General features: G+C 34.8%; 1 protein-coding gene across 1 annotated transcript in view; it reads left to right on the top strand.

Moving 5' to 3' along the window:
• The first annotated feature begins 1,580 nt into the window (after window positions 1-1,580).
• The window catches only part of LOC100368763 (putative G protein-coupled receptor No18), a 56,766-nt gene continuing 37,290 nt past the window's right edge, over window positions 1,581-21,056 (top strand). Inside the window, exon 1 of the mRNA XM_085504737.1 lies at window positions 1,581-1,712. The gene's annotated coding sequence lies outside the window, so the exon portion shown is untranslated. The remainder of the gene's footprint in view (window positions 1,713-21,056) is intronic.

Raw genomic sequence — 21,056 nt, 5'->3', positions numbered from 1 at the left:
GATGGGAAAAATGAAAACTGACTAAATAATATGCACAGATTTGTGTGTAAAACTAATAAGGTCTGCGCAATGTCACAGACCATCTATGTGCCAAGTTTCATTGAAATGTGATTAGAACCCAACACTGTGCAAGTCTGTGCATTGTCTTAGAGCATCCATGTACCAAGTTTCATTGGAATGAAAAAAGTAGTAATTGTGATATCAGTGTAAAAGCTGAAAATTAACTTGCATTTGCCTGATAATTGACTAACTGAATGTATATCTGAAATACTTTCATTTGAATCTATTTTCAGAGACTTTTTGAAATCTACATTTATTTCGAACACATTTCACATAGAGTGTCATTTCAGGTAAGTATTAATTTTTATAGAATATCATTTCGCGAATATCAATCCTGTATTCTGTTGATCTGACATTTTCGTGGTCAGTGTGTATGATTCAGTGGTTAGCGCATCCGCCTGAAATGGTGAGACACTACGCCTTGTGCCGATGTCAATGTTTGTTTGTTTGCCTGAGTTTATTACTATCATTATGATTCTTTTATGGGGTTGACTCGATATTACTCTCCAAAGTGCGTGCACCGGGGAAGACATAACATGACTGAGCAAATATATACCGTATATCTGATATGTATCTATTGTAATATAGTACAAAATGTCACGTTGTCACATATAAATGAGACCGCAGAAAACATACGTAAATCAAGCGGTATTTAGGTACTGTTATTATGTGCGGGTGCTCATCAGTATCCGGCACGATTCAATAACCGGGCCATATCAACCTGAATACTGCTACTATTCTTATCTTTCCATGCCACTTGTCCCCATTTTCATTTAGTCTACATCATTATACCATCAATAATTATAGATTCATTTCATACAATATCGTTAAATGCATATGACCATTCACATGTTTGTTTGTTTGTTTTTGTATAAATTGAATAATCTCAGTTGATCGCAATCGCCATATTAAATTATCATCTAGGAATTTATATTACAGTCGTGTTTTGTTTCACAGTATGTATCGTAGTAGTAGGTCATTTGACATCATTACTACAGGTGATTTGGTATTTCAAGAAAGTAAAAATATATCATTTTCTCATTATGACCTCTGGGTATTTAATGAAACGATGGTGATTATAGATAGAATCACACGCTACATTGTATCCCCCACTGTGCTCAGAGAGCGCACAATGTAGCTCACCTCGAGTGAACTAACGAGGGGCTTTTCCGGAGAATCCTCGGGACGGCTGTTTGTATTCTTCATTATCGAGCGAGGCTGTAATTCTAGTGTACGCTATATTTATTATGCAGTGGGTATGTATGTTTCTATGCAGGTAATGTGAAGTTCACGTGCTCGGATTCATTTATGATGTATTAGATTTGTTGCGCATATTGTGGATGTCCAATATCTGTCAACGTTTTATTTTTGTTCTGGCTCATTGCAACATTCTGACATGTAGCGTAACTCATTATAATAATGCAAAGAAGGAAAGAGATACAGAAAATTACGGGTTTAAATAAACGCATGCGCACTCATTGCTTCATTGCTGACTAGTACCGAGCTAAGCAGTAAGGCACACGGATTCTGAACAGAAGCCTCGCACGACTCGACGTCTCACGCAGCGATTCGTAAAATTGGTAATTCCGGTATTGAGGTAGCACCATATCTACGAAAAGTTGCAGTGCTAGTCAGTCTCACTAAAGATTAAGGTAAGACTGCTTCTTAATTCAACGTGCAACTTTGTCCGGTTTCATTTATAATTCGCCGAATACATATCCACAGGCTGTAATGTACTATCCTCACAAACCAACAAAATATTGATAGTTCGCATGGTGAACTACAAATGCGATGTTCCTAGCGTTGCATATATATTTCACACGGCTACTATATAGAAAACAAAACAGACAAGTACACTGCGATCAGTTAGTTATCTCAGCGCTATGCGACATCACCATGACAACTACTAAGTCTTGATTTAAAAGAAAATTGCTGGTATTATCAAAGAAGACGAGTTGAATACACAGTTACTTAACGGTTCGCGAACATTTCGAGGACAGTCTAAAATAAATAATTAGCACAACTGAAACAGTTTTCCCATATGGACACACGAAAAATAATTTCTTTCAATTCAATTGTTTGTGGCCACTGATTGGAACAACGTGACAAGTGATTAATATCGTGAACTGACTGCGAGTCGAGAAAGATCAATTGTAACGGGCATACGTCTAATCAAACTACTTTTTCTTCAAATATATAATGAAAGATAAAAGCCAATGCTACGAACTATTTATTTTGTGGCATTGTGTGCTTTTGTAACACGTTCTAGATGTTGATATACTTTTATATGATGATACAAACTACTTAGCATGGAAATACAGGGGGCAGTAGCGAACGTACACAGCTCACAAAAGGAAAAGAAAATGCGTTTATCAGATCATCTGTTAGTGACAGTCAATCATTCTTACTATAGGCCATCACTTGAATAACTGTGTTGTGTCCCACTGTCACATACTAGTATTCCACAAGAAAGCGGTTAAGTATATATTTAAGATATGTGTACGTGAGTGTGAGCGTGTTGCATTGTACTCATTCGACGGTCGCGTAGCAAATAATATAATGATCATTTATATGTTGCCTGTCTCAAATCTTTCCCTACAATGTTGATGCATCTTAAGAGAGCGATATACAATAATTGATATGCCCAACCTTATTCTAGACTAGTCTACCAAGCGGCCGGCACTAATGTAATATTTCGTACTAACGAATAGAAATTACTGAATTGAGAAGTACACGTCATGTTCGTCAAGCTTTCATTATTCTGGATTGATGTCAGCATGTCTTCAGGATACCGGTCAAGTTTTCAAAACCGAAATGCCATGGCAAAATTGTTTTTCTCCCACTGGTTTCTATAATAAATTTCCTTCCATATTTAATATTTTGGCTCGGTCATATATTTTCTATTCATAATGTTAAAACAAACAAAGACATACATATAATTAATTAGATTATCTTCAATAATGCATAGCGTATATGTGCAATAACATGATCAGTGGTGCAACATTTGAGTTAGAATCGAACTGCCTTATTATTTATTATGCTGCTGATGTCACACAGCAAATTCCATCGTACGATACACACGTGTACATGAGACGCATAGAACATATAATAGTTATCGAGAATATACAGTACGTTATTCTGAACATCATGTAGCTGTATTCTTATGTATTTACGCAAGAAAAACCTGATGTTAAAATATATAGAATGTCAAATCTTGCACAAAGCGACAAATATTTCTCTGAATATTTTGTAAAGCTTAAATCCATATTTAATCAGTATGTACGCAGCAAATTTAGACATCGATAATCTAATTATGAAATGAAAGATAATGAGCAAATACAGTGTTTCTTAGCGAAGACGTTTCTTGGCATTCAATTGTCCCTGAGGCCCGTTATCTACTTGAGAAAGTCCGACGTCATCTGTTGTCATGCCAACAAGAATGCCGGAACGAACAACACAATGACTGACATTTGCCATTGAATCTTAACCTGTGTAGGAAGTAGATGCTAACAATTCTCGCAATTGAGGAACTTTATGTTAGTAGTATGTATTTTTAAACATTTGTATTGTGTATCCTGACCGAAGGACCTGTTTCGAGGACACCCGAATGCGTTGTATCCCAATTTGAATACGTTGCATTGATCAAACACTTTATACACCTGTTGTTAAAACCTGTTGTACTTGGTTTACAAGCAATAAAGACAGTATCGATCAATGCAGCTAATAAAAAAAGATTCCCCGGTAAGTATTAGTTGTCCTTAAAAGCAGGGTATTCATTAGCAATTGATCGAATCAACAGCATCGCTAACGAGATTGGTTAGCATATCATTTGACAGGAATATATTTATAAACATGCAATGACAAGGAGCTGTAACCTAGGCAGGTGTTGTGAGAGAAGACAATTTACTTAAAATAAATTGGATTTGATATCGTTTAATAAAATGTACCTGGTAACTAGACAAGCTGTTTCCTGATTACGAGGGTATCGACATCTCATTCTGAGATGTACAGGCAGGGTTGTTTATGTTAGCATGTATGCTACAACCCGTTCATTTGTCATGCTAAATACAATAACACACAAATAAAGGGATATATGTAGTTGTCATGTGATTTTCATGCGACCAGGACCTTAAATAATGTCATTGTTTCTTAAAGCTCTATTCACAAAGACGCTTAATTTGACAGCTATCGTCGGCAACGAGGGATGCGTACTCTTGCGATCACGTGACCAAAATGAGCTGCCCTGTATTACCGTGACAAATGCACCTGGATAGGGGATGAGTGTGTTAATGTAGCCAATGCAACACTTTTTCATTTGCGCTGGTAAATAGAAAGAACAGACCGTCGCGTTTGTATTATTTGTTTTCATGCATTGCCATATCAATCACTAATAATGTCGATGGCGGCAATTTGAAGGCGCTGTCTATAATCCAATAACGAGTTTTTAAGTGCTGTTGCACACCTTAAATATCCACTGGCGCCTACCGCTACATTTCTTAAAATAATAATTGTTTGTGTCTGTACTCAAAGTCTGGCGTAAATCACGAGTTATCGAAAAAGCATATCATAATGTTTGACGTCACTTATGCTACCGAACGTGTTTTTAATTGTACAGGCCACCGTATGTACTTTTTTGGTATGGACACGGTCCACAAATTCTGATACAAAATAGTTCATACGAATTCATGTGTTTATTTACAAAATTACGCTAAAAATCGGTTGAAATAAAAAAAGAATCCATAAACGTATATATGATGTATATGTATTCTGTGTTGTTTCAGTGGTATATATGTGGTATGCCTGTGATAAAAATATAATTATTTACACGCTTCGGATTACTAAAACATCGGGCGGTAATTACTCGTGCCTCAAAGAAAAAATAGTATTGGACTATATGTAAACTTAATTATATTCTAAAACCGTTATTTGCCATTGAATTCATTATATGCAGATACATGTTTATTTCAAATTAATATAATTTTTGCTTGTGAATTAATATAATAATCTTTTTACTAAAACATGTTTCAGATCAAATCTAAAGAGTTTGAAATTGCGATGACTGTGACAATAGTACAGCTCGTTGAAGTTGTCCGAGAAAAGCAAATATCCACTCACCCTGGGGGTAGATCAATATGCTTTCAAAATATCCATCTCGTTCATTCTCCATAGACCCAGGTGACAATTCCAGAACTTAGAAAAGCCTTTAACTCCCATATGATGAATACATTAACCCCGACGACTCCCACCGTGAGATCGAATGGGTTATGTTCATGTTATCCTATTATAATGGATGTACATGGTCCATAGGGAAATCTGCATTCTCTCGAAGACGTCAGCGTTCTGCAGAGCTCAAGTGGAAAAACTGCAGAACAGAAATTATACATATAACGTACTTTGAACCGCGAACATATTCCAGGTAAACATGTACTAACCATTTCTTTTGAGAGCGACAAAAAGAGAATACACAATCATCCACTATACACAATCATCCACCTTAAACATATCCTGCTATAAAATAAAACAACTGCCTTTTATATATGGCATGCGTGTTCATGTTCGTTTTACGACGATCTACATTATCCATTATATCACTAACATTCCTGGTCACTTTGTTGGAAAGCACAATGTTTGAATTGTGGTTTTTCCCAAGCATGTATCGTTATAATATACCATTGCCAACGAGAGAACAACGTGACTTGTTTTGTCCCCCATATAGCTTTAACTGTTTTAATGATCTATGTAACCATGGCACAGTAGACGCGATGACAGGAAAGAACAGAACACTATTCGAAGAACAAAAGCAAATATCGTGACCATCTCGGCATTTGCGATCTATTGTGTACAATTCCGCGATTATTTCCATTTACTGACGCTGTCATTTTTCTTTGAACGATATATTCTTTAAACGACAGTGTTTAGGTAAATGTTACCAAGTTATCAACATGAAAAGGGTTGTAATCTGCTCCACGAAATTTTTCTCATCATACATTTTGTCTTTTGCGATTCTGTCTCATGTGTTATAAATGTGTGATGATATCCAACACGCATACACATTATAACAACTAAGCATGAAACAGACTTGACAAATGTTATTGAAATTGGATTTGATTCAATTTAGTGCTATTTCCGGGTCATTCAGGAATTGTTGGGTGTAACGGAAGTAAATTCGTTGCCCAGTTTATTCTGCATCCAGTTACGCCATTGATCAATGAGCAATTATACACTATTTCCTAATTCATAATATGCGTATTTCCATGGCAACTATACAATTATAAATTAACTAATACGATTTCAAATACATCAAATAAACGCTGCTTTCTTTTGCTATTGGTTTGCTGTCATTAGGATTTAATTCTATCGTGTTATGTTTCGAGTGAACAATCATATATTTTATTCTATACATTTTTTCGGTTTGTCTTTTGTTTGTATATAACTATATCACTATTGATCAAAGTTTTGTATCAGTTTTCAGATGTAATCACATATTATCACGTTAATAAACTGCACTAAAATCAATCCAGTCAAAGAAAAAAATAGGTTATCGCCACGCATGACGTCACACACGAGAATAGCATATGATCGTAGGAAATGGCGAGAATGGCTGAGTTAAATTCGCTAAAGGATTCAAAGGATAATAATAATGAATGAGAGTAGACTCTATATACACAGACAAATGAATCATTGGGATTAGTTAGGAAATGCTAATGGAAAATTGTAATCATGGCTTTGGGGCCTACACCGTGCGAATTCCATCTCCCGCAGGTGCCAATAACGACAGGAGAGAATTGGTGTGCTGAGAGGGCAGTATTGCATACAATTGTCCATATTTGGAAATGCGGTACGTATTTTTTTATATATTATTGGACGGTTATGTTATTGCCCTACTGCAATCCATTGGCCATGAACCTGCATAAAAGTTGGAACAATTTATGATTAGATACAAAGACTACAATATATTACTTCCCATGAAGATTATATAGCAGCAGAGAGAACGAGATAAAATATTGAATAAATTTCGTTAAGTCGAATATTTCACACACCGTATTCATTTGAATAAGTAATATATATACTTTAAAGCTCCTGATGAGTGAGGTACTTGTATCTTACGAAACAGTGCTGTCGAGTTTCAAGATTCATGTAGTTGTGTATTAATTCCTCTATCACCGTATTCACCCGCTCTACATATACTTTGTATTGAGCACTTTTGTTTTGGAATAATCAACTTTCGTATCTACACTATATATATTATATAAATAGTTATATCGCGTACATAAATATTCCCGCTTTATTAATCGTATTGCAATTGTATCGATTTAACTTAAATCTGTTTATATTATATTATAACTGCCGTAACCGATAGTTTACGTGCCTACGTATTGGTTTGACCTGGGACAATTTTCATGGATTGCGTATTGTCTTTATTTTACCATTATTTTTTTAAATTGTCTTTCGCGTGAGCTGAGTTGTGAGCAGTTTTTTGTTATTCTAACTACCAACATTATAAGATATTTGCATGATACTCACCAATGATGTCAATTACCTTGCAGGGACCAATCAGTTTGCCTATTACACAGTGTGGAGGTGTAGTCAGTTATTACCCTCTTTTATTATTAAACTGAAATGCCATGGTAGTTGGGGTACAATTGATTATCTCATTAGCATGTACGCGTTGTTCATTTCATCTTAAAAATTCACCGGTATACATACTGTTATTCCTAGATTTTCTCACATAAATTACTAAAACTACATACACCTGTGTCAGCTCATCTTGTGTGATGGAGCACAGCAATAAAGATAAATTAAAAATAATATTTAGGTATATCTAATCTTGACATAGTGGTGTAATGTTATATATATAGAAAAGTAAATAAGCGTATTAACACTCATTGTTTTGTAGAAAACGCAAATTGTTATTGAGAACATTCAGACTCCTTGGATAATGGTCATATGTTTGAGTTATGTGCGGAATTCAGTATTGTTGTTAACAACATATGTCCGGGATTCTCCCAAAGGTAAAATAAATAAGCATGCACACCAAATCATAACAAACATAACACATTCGGACGTGCCTTTCAAGATTAGAAAGATTATTTGTCTCCACCCTTGATATAGATAGCGACGTAAATAAAGCATACAAGGAGAACATTGGGGATACAGTTGATTTCAGTCATTTGGTTTCAAACTTATTATAAAATGTGTATGCATATATAATTAATAACCCTGACTTCTTGTGACAAATTCTTGAATATAACACTGAGTGATATAAATCGCGGGTGTATATGAAGCAGAGTATACCTAACACTATTCCTTATCTGTGTATATGCATTCTCCTTCCCACTGAGTACGAATATAAATATATATGCCAGACGGTGTTTATTATTTTGTCACCTAGTTAGTGTATTGTGACTTGTGAATTTACTGTACATTATAGAAAATATTTGAAGGCAAAATGGGAATTAGTGCAATAGGATGACCCGATTTTTAATAAGTAATACATTTCTAACTCTACAGAACAAATCAAGAACCACATGAATAGTAAGCGTATAAATTTTGACCCAACATACTTGTATTGTTTTTTATTGTCAACTGTCATGCTTCGTAATTTGAGATGCATGTTAGTTTGTTCAAGTAATTTCTTGTCATTACGAAATTTGTGGTCAAACTATCCTGGTATGAAATGATACTGATATAGAATGAATTAAGAGAGCTCATTGCTGACGTCATGACCACATTAGTTAATTTCAAAATATTTTACATTAGCTGTGTTCTCATAGCCATAATTGCAATAACGGCACTATCTTATTGCTAATAATTATGCAAATAAAATATATAAAAAAATAATAATATTGCATTTCTACGATTTACCAGACCTTGTGAGTATTTCTTGATTAGTAAGAGTATTACCTATCACGTACCACTGCAAGGCAAACACGTTTATTAACATAGCTTCTACGTACAACCGAATTCGCATAACTTCAAAGGCTTATACGTAGTTGAGCTAGGACATCCCCATAAATTACACATTAGAAAAGTGTGCTAAGTTCAGAATATGTTTTCTCTGTAAAAAAAATAAAACTTTGATGTTGGCTTATTATTTAAACGTCTACTTATGTCTAGTGCTATTCCCTATTTAATTGGAGTTGAGAGAAAAACTATACCTACGCTAAGAAACATTTGGCTCAACCAATTTTGTATGTTCAGGGCAGTGGTGAAAGTGATATATTTCTCAACTGACGTCAACATTCTAAGTTCTTTTGACGTTAATTCACTACCATTTACCCTGAATTCCACATTTAAATTAATTAGTTTTAAATCACACGGTCTGAAATTTACAAAAAAGTAATCACAAACACACTCATCGCTGTACGCACACCCGCGAAATAACTATATTGTCTATTCATTTGTATAGCTTCTGAAGACATCATTCTCTCGTTTTTCATCACGTGTCTATCGCCGAATAGATATAAACTAACAATATATCACAGCGTGTTCGACGACAATTTGTCGCCTTCTCATTCTGATTTAAATTCATCGCAGATATCTAAAATTGTACGTATGTTAACATACATTTTTTTATCGCAAATGCTCTAATCAATGTTATGGCAAAATCTACCTTTTTCTATTATTTACTTATATTGCTGTACAAAACGTCAGGATATATAAATGTAATATAATAACATATAATAATTTAAATATTATTCTGAATTAAAAAGCGATATTTTGAAAAAAAAGTACCTTTATGAGTTTCATATTTGTATCAATCTAAATGCCTAATCTTGCATCAATAAGCTATGAGGGAGCTGCTATTGGTGTACACATATGGGCGTATATACAGTGTTGTCATTATTTGTACTGAGAATCTAATGTATCTCAGATCTAAGCGTCTTCGTTGTCACCTAGTGTACTGCTCTTTTAAGCATCGACGGTCACCGTGTGCTCAGGTGTTGTAAGTAACGATGGAAATCTAAGTGTAATTGGATGCGATATCAGCCGCGAAATCTACATGTCACCGCTCAAACCAATAACAGCTACTAGAAAAGAATTACGTATTTTGTTTTTAAAATTCTATATCGATGCAAAGCTCAACATCATGCGTGTCCGTAGGTGTCTTATATGACCACTTTTAGCCTGTGTATTTTGCAGTCTATGCCCCATTTACAGCATATTAGCAGATTATATAATAGTCTTCAATGTGTTCACGGTGTGTCGTGTACCACTGAAGGACACAATACGTCTTCGCTCGCAGAAAGGCACAACTCATGATTATTCGATGATGTTGTCTGCTGTCGACTTCGACGCGCAGGTGCTGTGATTATAACCTTTCACGATTTGTTCCTAAAAGGATTTGTTCCCGGAACAGTCGTCAACTCTTAACAGTCTAGTTTCACTCCCACCCAACTGCGTGGGACCAAGCATCACTACGGAATGAACACTGGGTAGTACTTGGGGTAAATTCTCGAACATGCAAAAATGAAAGTGTACAACTAAGTCATTTTAATGGTTTAAACAACAAACTCTCGTAATTCGTTCACGTTAAAATAATCGTGGTAAATGGTCGAACGGGATGTTTGCTTAAATAATGAGCTCGAACTGCGTTTTGTCCACTATCACGCACATCTTTGTCCTGCTATCACGCTATAATAGTGGGTAGTGCGTCGACCTTCATTTTCTAAATAAGGTACCATCAAAACCGAATGATTGCTTAGTGATTGTCCAATCAGATCACATACTATACTAAAATACTAATTCCATATTGTGCTTCAAGTTATTGCTGAATATTTTTTTTTAATCTTGCTCGATAATTATTGAATATTGAATGCAATATATGTATGCGTACGTTATTGAACAATCCAGGTCTATTCGAATACGCGCCGGTGACGCATATACAATCGCACGCACGGATAAACTGACAACGAATGAACGTATCAAAATGTTGAAGTATGCGAAACCAATTTATGCACAATTAGCGGCAATACACCAGTAGAAAATTCATTATACAGGTCAAGCTGGGGGCACTGACAGTAAACGAGATTCTGATTCGAATTTAAATTACATCGTATGTGTAAAATTGAAAATAAATAACGATGTTATTTCATAAGATACATTATTACTCACATTGCAACGATTCGCAGAATACCAATTTCGCAAACAGATTGTCAACAAAAATGTTGGTCTTTCTTAACGATAAAACCTAAATTGGTAATTAACGTATGGTTCACCACATGCGTTTCCGTTCAGTGCGCCAATGAAAGACGTATCAGTGTGTTTAGTAGAACAGTAGAACGTTGACTGATCAACTGAATACAAACCCAAGCTTACATTTATGGTCATCAACATGATGATTTATTCGGTGTCGGTGATTTGGACCAGTTTTATATAAGTTAAAATTGGGTTATGATGTAAACTTCCATGTAATCATGAACAGCATCGATGTTCAGTGATTTATTTATTCTCAGTCACTTCGACAACCCTATAAAATCTTACATTCATCTTCAAAATGGAATACAACACATTGTTGTTTAAAACCAGGAATATAGTTATCGCCTAAACACAATAATGAGGTAAAATGGTGTCCCAGGCAGTTCTCTCTAATTAGAAAAAGGATTTCCTATATATATATATTGGATATTAACAAACAAACTGGGATATAAAAAACTCAAATCAATCTCGTACTCCAAGATTAGGCATATGTTACGTAATGCCCATAAAAATGGCAGGTACGTTACTGTCCCAGTGCTCGAACAATTTAATTTTCTTCTAAAAACCCATTTTAAATACAAGGGAAAACTAAATCAGTCATTTTGATATAATCAACGAATACATTAACTTCTAATTTACTATGATCTTGCAAAAATAATGTTTTTATTAATAGAAATGTCGCTGCTCCAAGATTAAATGAAATGTACGTTACCAATCATTTAAACGGTCTGCTGATGAAATAAGTTAAGCTCCGAAAATATAACCATATAGTCATATTTTGGTCATCCAACATTGTATCGAATATGTTAAATGCGTGTTAGAAATTATTCTTCAGGAACTAAAGTTATTTAAAGTGACCCGATTGGGTGTGTGATGTTTTGTGGTGAAATGTACTTTACCCTATAAATATAATGTATGCACATAGAAAATGAGTACCGCATATATTTAGTTTGATGAAAAGACAACACGATTACAAATCTGCAAAAGACAATGTCGCCACATATTTGGTGACTATTAAACGAAATACACATAGATTACAAAAATGTACGTTACTGAAATGTACAGTACCGTACTAGCGAACTGGGGACGGAAAAGAGAAATCATTTCAAGCCTACTACAACTTTCCTGTGGTCTGTCATCTAACGAAGGCGACCAAGTGAATTTGCTTCATTTTTGAGACTTTTCTTAAAGACGCTTGTTTGAAATGTGTTACTACATGTGTGGGTATAACAATGTGTGCCGTTCATTGCAAGATACTTAATATAAACCGTTGTGTTAGTACTTGCTGTTTTATAATTCGTGTTTGTTAGAGACAAGTAATCGCCCAATATTATAGTGTGATGGTGTACCGTCATATGCCAGGCATATGTGCATTTGAATTATCTGAAAACTACGTAAACTACATAAGTAATATTTCAACACGCCGGTTAATGTTTGGTAATATTTTTATTTTCAGATTTTCTAATCATCATTTCAACCTCCTTGTATGTTTTTTTGTTAAATATAAATAACCCTAAAAAAAGCGTTGATTGCAGTTGAATGAACATGCCCATGGGCATATCTGTTTACATTGTATATGCATAGTATCCCAGGCTGACAACTAACACTGCGTGTATAGATGCTAAGTACTGGTCATGGGGGAAATCACGCTGCATTCAAAACATCTAAAACAACTTACTTCCAGACATATATCTCTACTTAGAACAAGAATGAGCTAAATTGCATTGTGGTGTAATTCTGAGGCATAGTATTTCGAGTTCCGAAAAGTCTTCACGTATAGTTTTTGGTGACCTGTACTCCAGGTATTACCTCGTATTTATCTTCTATATTTTATGTGTAATCACACAGAAGTGTTGTCTAAATTCACCTTAATGACACCAAGTTACCACCAAGCATATGGCCTTCACAAATTATAATGAAAAATTGCTGCGCGTCTGAAGTTTTCAATAGTTACGTATATATAGAAACTGCGACGAGTATTACTTATTTAAATAAAATTAATCTGGGCTCTTCACTAGGCACATGCTATTTCTAGCAAGATATTTAGGGTGGCTAGTATTGCGTAGTGAAGCGCACGTCTGCATACAGTGGCTAGGCGTTTCAACGTTGTAGTTCAAATTACGTGTTTATAATATGCCGGAAATTTTAATGTTTCACTTTTGTATAAAAATATAAGAAGAATATCACTTTTATCACCTACGAATATATGTCAGATTGTCACAGATAGCTACTGGTGTTATACTATTTGACAGTGACAGTAACTAACAATAATGATAATATGAAAGGTGGTTTTTCATCCAGTCAATCTCAAATTGAGATTAAATGACTAAATTACGTCGTTGCTCATTATAATAATTAGGATTTGTATTTTAGTTGACATTCAAGTAACCACTGCCTCTAACGAGTGTTTAAATCCCGAATCAAATCACGATAAATTGACTGGATTGATAATGTCAGTTTCGAGTAATTGCGATTTTGTATTACTCTTTTATTTACGACATTTGCCTAGTTATTTGTCTTCTTGTCTAGATTATTTTCACGTTTCCGAATGACTGACTGCAAATCCAGCGTTTTCTAAGCGAGCACCTTGTGTACCATCCATCATCCTGGTCGGTCCAGCATAAATGTTTTTCAACCCAACATTCGAAATGCGATTGGATTATGCTTAGACGGAACGTATTGTAGTCATTATCATTATCGGCCTATATGATTTGGATTTTAGATGACGATTTCTAACTAACAAATGAGTTGTTGGTGTATTGTATGAAATATACGACTATCATGTAGTTGAGGGAACAATGGACTGTTCCAGGGAAAGTTGGTTATTCGGTTAAATGTATGTGCATTATTTGATGTAATGAGATTTGCATTGTAACATTAATATTTAATGATGAAGGTCAAATAATGTATCAGTACAATTCTCATATTGAATGATGAATGAGCAATAATTGAGTTTTTTCCATCATGCAATTGCAATAGCATAACACTGCACTTGACCTTGGTGAATTGAGAACAAATCGTCTTGTCTAATCAGTAAATTAAAAATGAGTGATTCACTACTAGTTGTAAGCCATGGCATAGACCACGAAAAACAAACAAACAAAAGAACAAACAAACAAACAATTATAAAATTGCATGACATATTCATTCTTCGAATAAAAGTCGATGAGTAGAATTGGGCAGGTATTAAATAATACAGTATACTGTGAAATAATTCACTGGAATTAATTTTCGCTGAAAAAAACGTTTTAGGTATTTTGTATGGTATTTATTTTCACTGATTATTGGTAAGTTGAATGTAAAATATAGGAAAAAAGGTATATTCGCTGAATTTTATTTTCACTGAATCACTCCTTCTGCGAAAATAGCGAAAATTAATTCCAAGTGAAAATAAAGTCATTTACAATATTCAAATTCATCAGGTATTGCGGCGGAAATATTCACGAAGAATACAATGAATTCCTCCTAACATGACTAAATACAACGTTGTTGTAAAATCGCACATGTTGGCACATGTTACGGAAATCACATGTTTCAATTAGTGTGGCTCTTTCATCTTGCTAATGCATATGAATTCATTGTCTGGTAATATACACTCCTTATTCATCAGTGACGGCTGCCCCAAGCTAGTGTTCAAATGGTTATTATACTACTACTACTATTCTCAATTTACCCGCATTTGACCTTTTTCAATGTATCCATGTCGTGAGTGCACCAATGTTGCTGTTGACGATATATCTATTATCGTTAACTTCATATTAAGAGAATTATTGTGAATAGTGATGTAATGAATCGAATATATGCAAATACGATTTTGTTTATTGAATTACCAATTGTAGTTGTAGAAAATAAACATTAACAACACATTTTCAATGTGTGCACAGGCTGTTAATGTGTTTTCATCGATCATATTACACAGTTTGTCGTATGTATTAAAATAGTGACAATACAAACCATAGACCCTTTTTTAACCAACGATAAATCGAAAAAATATATTTGGCAATCATTTTTCGTGTCTCCATTGGTGAACTTTGAGACAGGCGAAAAGAAACTTAAACCTCTATTAGATATGATGTCAACATCATCCTCATTTTCAGCATCATCAGCCTGATTGGCTACCCAACTAATCAGCGATCAGCTTTTTACGTATAGTATGCTGCATTGTATATACATGCTTCGGCTCAACTGACCCATTGTAGCATTCATGTTACACACGTACACATGTGATTATGGTGCCATAATGCTCTCATCCATTTCAATGATTCTCGCTCAGTTGAGTTGATGATCTCAACGCAAAATCAGCGTGTTTTGTAACCTTATGGCATAAGGAATCCTTGTACAGAATGTTAAAAAACTGTAGTATGGACACGTCATTATATATTTTACAATGTTAAGTTCTTTAAACCACAGCGTGTATACTTCGGTAAGAGCGCGCTACTATTCTGGTCATGTTTAGCCAGGGAGCTAATATAATATGTTTTAGTTGTTTGAGTGTTCGCCTGTCAGCATGATGAGCTGTTGACGAATATGTATATAATGTTTAGTAAGGTTTGTCCTTGAGACATCGACTAATCGTATATATTTTCGTGGAGATCCGGATCATGTTGCCATGGATACAGAATGTTTTGAAGGATACGCCATTTTAAGATAGGGGGAAATTGTAAGGAGAAGTACTTTTCAACTGTGGCGGAGGTTTGCATTTTTGTAGTGCCTTTTCGGTGAAACTTTTTTTTCTCAAACAGTGGCGTGGATATTGTTTACAGATAAGTCGATTGGTTTCAAATGACGACTGATATTATTAGGATGAATACAAGCAAAAATACGTAATGTCGTGTATATGTCACATAATAAGCTTATTATCAATACAAACGATTTTTTTAATCCTGATATCGCCATTCATGCACGTAAAGTAAACATTGTAACACAATCGTCCAAAGTTAATAACACGTAGTGTGTCCCATGGAAATACAAGCACTACACGTTTTAATATTCCTGAATACTATCGATTTTCCTAATTCATTTTATTCAAACTTTTACAAATCATCTATCTGCCAAAATTGTGTACCTACATGCAAAGTACCATTTATATTTACTACTTCTTTGCGGATTATGAAAGGAAATCAAATCTTGTATTCTTTGCCTAATTTATTTATGATTCTATCTACAAATGATGGTAATTCTATGCAGTACATATCTTGGATATAAAATGCTGTCTATCAAGTACTATCGACATGCTCGTCGGCGATAAATTGTTGTTTTCACTCCTCTGTTGTCAATATCAAACATCAATAACAAAAACTAACTGGCCAGTATATGCGGTATAAATTGAATTTTATTAAGGACGATCAATCAGTACGCGTACGCTAAATAAAATGTTGCACTCATAAATGCAATGATAAGTGCAGATTAAACAGTGTTATGTGCTTACGAATGATAAATAGTAGTTAAATTCTCCCGCTATCCCGTGTTGTGCACATAATTAATCACTATCAGTAAGAGTTGCTTCGAGCCCCCTCATCCATAACCCTAACCCTGCCCCTCCACTATTTTAATTGTGTATGCCCCACTTCTGGAGGGGCACATATAATTACATTGGAGGTTGGAGTGTTAGATTAGGGTTTAGGTTAGGGACGGGCCTTGAGGAAGTCTTTTGCAGTATCGTTTGCAGCGTAAGGCATTTATCATTTTGTTTCCTAACAAAGTAATAATAAATCGACAGTAGTATATTTGATATGGGCATACATAATGCATTACTTGGATCATGTGGATGTAACGATTAGATGTTACTTTAGAGTCATAATTTATATTACTGTAGCGTCGTACGTTTCTTTTAATGTACACTAACACATTTCTAGGACTATATTGCCAGTTAACCATATTATAGTAAAACTCGCGCACTAACAAAGATGATCAATTTTCTCTACTTCTAAGCCCCGATTTCCATGGATATGACATTTCATCAACTAAGTATCCACAGTGGAATATCATATCCTTTTGTGAAAAAAACGAAAAGAACACGTTTTCATCAACAGCAACGAATCAGCCCATTAACAATGATGCGTAGAAATATATTAGGCTCCTTAATCCGTTGCTCGAAAGTGACGTCACATTCTCGTTGACATTATAGTTGTAGGGAAACTCGAATATGAAACTCGAATATTTTCAATTGATTATATGAATTGGGTTTAAATTTGACACACCTATCAGTCGACAAGAGGTCGATAATGTGGTTCGATTGTAATCGAAGGCAAATTTATTCAATCGTTTATTCAATTTATTCAATATTGTTTACTGGGAGAAAAACAACATACACCCATTGTTGTTTATACCAATAAAATGATGGGTTTGAACCCAATTTATTATGCAAATTATATGAGAAAAATTACTGCAAGAAAGGTCAAATCTCACGCACACGTGTACTCTTGCACACGTATTACGTATTAAATGTTTCACGACATATGGTGTATTCTATTTAAAATTAGGGGCATGCTACCCCTTTACCACTACAAATTCCATGCATAATTGTTGTCCGTACTCACCAAATATATTCGAACAATTGAACAATTTCCCGAAATATATAATATATCAATAGATGGTACTGTGTGGATTAAAAGTAAGATAAAACCCTCGTATACGATTTCTGCAGGAAGTCTTCTCCACATAAATGTTTCTGTCTGCGTACACGGGCTTTAGCCTCTGCATGCAATCTGTATGTTTTATTGCATAATCTGATTCTGGAATGATGAATGCTTTCCACCGGCAAGTATATCAACCAGTAGTTGGAAAATCATCGATACTTTTATATCCGATTATACGGGTTCTATAATTTATTCATTTACATCATAATAATTAGATGCAGTAACTGATTACTCTAATACCGACTTTTTTCAATTACGTTTGCTTCTAATATAATATTTACGTTTATTAATGCGTATTTGCACTAACATAATATTGATGAATTGACCACGGACAGCGTGAACTGTATAATGTACACTGTATGCGTTGTCTTCGAGTTGTTTTGTTGTACTTGGGGCTAAATAATTTGGAATCTTGCTTGCTATGACCATGGTACTCACAAGATGACTTAAGAAGATTGCAATATTATAATTTCCTTGTTTCTGATTGCTTTGCATATTATATCCTCTGGTGGAAATCAATACACTAATCGGATTTGAATCTAGTTTGTTAATAATAATAATAATGCAGTATTTTCTAGATTATTCATCAAATTGGAACGCATTTATCTTGGCTGTAAACAAAGTAGTTTGGAGTAGGAAGTGCCCATTACGTGAACTCACCGATATGTAGGCCACGCTACGGAATGTCCAAATACTGATGCATAAATCAATTTATGTTTATTCACAATACCCGGGTCTTCGCTGATTTAGTTTGATCCGATTTTCCATGGCAACGTATGATTAACCTATGCATAGTGTGAATTCGCGGCGAATACGCACGTTCATACATTGATCACGATGTGTGGGAGTGCGTGTATATTTGATGAGTGTATTATCCCAATGATTACAGAAGGCATTACAGTTTACGAGCACCTTGGGACATGAATGGTTATAAGGAAAACAACAAATAATCTAATATAATATGCATTGCTTTGTGCGTTTTGAATTATAAATCATACTCATCAAATTGAACGATTCTGGAATTAGATTTTATGTACGTGTTATTTCCAATGCCTGCGGCAACAATCACATGGTTTTATCACCGCAAACTGTCTATCCTTTCGCGGCATATATGCTGCGTGTATTTGCGATTACTGGAGAACGATTAATGTGAGAGCAGAATTTCAATAATATCAATCACATTGCTTACAGTGCGTTCTCTGATACCGGCACAATATTGTCACAATTCATACGATATACTCAGGCTCTATTTTGAATGATGAAACTCGACTTCCATCTTTTATGTGTCGTGACATTTCAATTCTATGTGATATTTTTATATCACCATATTCTTTTCGCGATGTAACTTATTCTTCTTATGTTCAAAGATGTTTGTATTCGTATTCAATGAAAACCCTGAATCTCATGCTCAAATTACATTGGCAAATTTAAAATAAAATATTTCCAAAATCAAAATGTGCCTTTCGCGCTAAATACCTTCTGTACTTGCCTCGCAGTTCATAATAACATCTTCATATGCAAATGAGTGGTGCTTTCAGAATTCACCGTCGCGCGAACACGAAAATATAAATTCAGTTTGCCTACTACTATTATTTCCAATCTTACTAAATTACACTCATGTAGGGTACACCACTGAGTGATTGCAGAGTATCCAATTCGTAATCCATTTCCCAGCACTCTAGCAATTAGGATCCTGGTTCATTTTACTTCCATTTGCTGAGACCTCTGAGACTAAACGAACTCTAAAAGAGAGATCATGATATCAGTTTCGACACATTGCTGTGTTTCTCATTTTTATCATACCATAATGTTTTTCTGCTTACAGTGGTGTCATGTTTAGCTGACCTTGTATTCACATCTTTAGGCTAGGACAAAAAACAGACGATTAAACGTGCCACTCCAGCTGTTCCTTTCTAATCGTGATTACTTTAATAGAGTTCAGAATAAGTACAATGTAAAGTTCAAACTATAATATTATGAATGGGAATATATACTATGCAGTGTAACTAACGACGTCAAAGGATTCACAGATTCAAAAATAGGGCCAATCAAAATGAACTTGAAACCAAGAAAATGCGCACGAGTCGAATTTTCGAGAGATGTCGGGTCGATGGAAGGCGTACATTGAAATATTAAGGGTCACCAGCATGATATATTGTTTTTTGATGGAATTGCGGTTTATAATTTATATGAGTGAATGTTGGTATACTAGAAGTGTGTTCGATATTATTCAAGTTCATCGACATTATTCAAGTTCATATAATTCAATATAGTTTGAAAATATCGTATTTGGCGAATACTTATGCATACCAAGAAGAGTTGATTTTCTTCAACATAAGGATGCGTATGGCGAAATCAGATTCACTGACTTAAGGAGACGTGGTTTCTATTTTATAAGGGGAAACATATTTCCATAGTAACAGCTGATTTAAAAAAAATGGTCCCAGGTTGCAAACGTGTTGATGTTAAATCCACCCATCGGATGTTAAAACAAAGAAAGATTCGCGTTGAGCATCGCAAGAACGATTGAAATTTGTACGACAAAGTCTCTTTGATAATACGTAAGTTAGTTAATTTTTGTTAATTACATACCAAACCATATAATAGTCAGTGGACGTGGAGGAATGAGCAACTGGTGAAATCGTCACTGGAATGAAGCCATTTTAGCGTATGCCATTACGAGTCATATATTAATGACGCAAGCCCATGAATCCATGCACCATTACTCCGTAAGCTAGATACTATGTGCCGACCTACTCAATATATTCCATTCTAACAACGCCTAGCTACGACGTCTGGATCATCATGTCATTACCCATTCAGATTTATGTAAATATCAAACACATAAATAAGATAGGCTATGTTGATTTGTCAGTTTATATGCTGTAATTTCGTGTATGGAGAGGAGGCCCATATATGTTGCCGACGATAAATAAAATAATACATGGTGGTTGTAAAAATTATCTGAATGTTTGTGAATACACAGCTACCATATCAGCCGTTCCTAAGCATACATAATCATATATTATTTTTTGGCTTATTTGTACTTTTATGAATCCAAATTGTGAAATATCAATTGTTCAATATTCAAGGGTACACAAATGACTGAATTTAAAATAATCAGTGTGACCAAGCACGTTCGAATTTCAAAATAGACGT

This window comes from Saccoglossus kowalevskii, chromosome 10 (genome assembly GCF_978046115.1).
Source record: "Saccoglossus kowalevskii chromosome 10, keSacKowa6.1, whole genome shotgun sequence".
Lineage (NCBI taxonomy): Eukaryota > Metazoa > Hemichordata > Enteropneusta > Harrimaniidae > Saccoglossus > Saccoglossus kowalevskii.
Note: the sequence above shows the minus strand (reverse complement) of the source record. Positions and strands in the feature narration are given on the sequence as shown.